The following is a 1,756-nucleotide window of genomic DNA, read 5'->3' as shown; positions in this document are numbered from 1 at the left end:
AGAACACAGGCTTTCAGCAAAGAGGAAAACAACACATCCTGGGGCCTGTGGCATGTGTCGTTAGTTAGAATTGATATAGATTTATTCCCCCTGCTGACGATCTGCAAGATCAGATTTTTGGCTACACAGCAGTAATAAATCACATTAATATGGAATGTATTGTATTTGATTAGCTTCCTGCCTTCATGTACGCACACACACATACACACACACACACACACACACACACACGCATACACAACCACCCACAGACACACACAGATGCATTATCTCATACAAATGCAGGGAAACACTCTTGCATTTTTCATAGAAAAGCTCTGGCAATTATTATAGTGTTCATGGTTAGTCATGTGGAGTTTGATACACCACACCTGTTGCAGGGACTCGTTGGCTGAGTGAGAGAATAAGTCAGGTCTGTAAATACACTCTCCTGCTGTTTAAAAATGTGGTCTCCAGTGCCCAAGCCTGCCTCTCTGTTCCGCTCTTTAAGCCAGTTTTGTCAAGCCCTTCTAATGGATAAAGCTGGTAGCTATGGTTAATGTACCGTGTCATCATAAGTGACACATCCTCCTTTCATCATAACCCTTTACCGTGCTGCAAATGTGTGTACATTATTGGTTTTAGTGTGATAGAATCCAAGTCATGGGGCATATTGTTTTCATAGTGTCTCCATTACTGTCAGTTATAGTACAGGTCAGAGGGAGTGTATAGCTACAGTCCAAAATAAAGTGAATGTATGAAATGTTAGGCACTTACCTTTGTTGAAGGGTTCTGTGCCCTAAAAGCCATCTTGTATAATCCTTTATAACTCTAATGTTTCCTTTAAATGTGTTCAGTCAGTGAAACATCAACAATGTCACATATACTGTACTGCATGTACATCATTTATATTAGTTGGACTGCATGATATTCTTCCAGCATATAAACTGCCTCTTAGATTTACTGGGAATAATTGAAAAATGTGGAAGACACACTTTTTTTTTGTTGCCAAGACTTTGTTACTACGCAAGGAAAAGTACTTGAAGTGGTTGCCTTTTATAAATACCTTGGTATCTGGCTTGATAATTGCCTCTCTTTTAAACTTCAGGTCAATAATCTGCTTAGAAAGCTGAGGGTGAAGCTAGGTTTCTTTTTCAGAAACAAGTCCTGTTTCTCGCTTGAGGCCAGGAAAAGGCTAGTCTCTGTGACCTTTTGACCTGTGCTGGACTATGGTGATCTGATCTATACTGTATGAATGCACCTGCCCCATTACCTGATCAAGTTAGATGCCGCCTATCACAGTGCACTGAGATGTGTTACTAATTGTAAAGTATTAACTCATCACTGTACCCTGTATGCCAGGGCAGGTTTGCCTTCACAGGCTCAGTCACTGGTACATGTTCATCTGCAAAGCCATGTTGGGTAAACTACCATCTTATATGCTCTCTAATCACATGGAGAGTTGCAAGTAGCTATTGCCTGAGATCTCATGATGTGGTTTTGTTACATGTGCCAAGTGCTAGGACTGACAAGCTCCTCTTGCTTAGAACAGTCTGCAAAAAGAATGGAAACTGAGCAATTTGGTTCCACTGCATGTTTTTAAAGCTGGGATAGATGCTATGCAATCTGATACTGTTGGTACCTGTAAATGTTGTTAGGTATGTAAATTGTAACCCTGTAACTATGTTGTATGATGTCCTTTTTGTTTTCCTGTTGTTTTTATGTTGTTATGTTTTTATGTCTTCATGTGTAACCTAATTGCTGCAGGTCTCCCTTG

Source organism: Gymnodraco acuticeps, unplaced genomic scaffold (assembly GCF_902827175.1).
Source record: "Gymnodraco acuticeps unplaced genomic scaffold, fGymAcu1.1, whole genome shotgun sequence".
NCBI lineage: Eukaryota > Metazoa > Chordata > Actinopteri > Perciformes > Bathydraconidae > Gymnodraco > Gymnodraco acuticeps.
The sequence above is the reverse complement of the archived record's forward strand: the minus strand, read 5'-3'. Positions refer to the sequence as shown.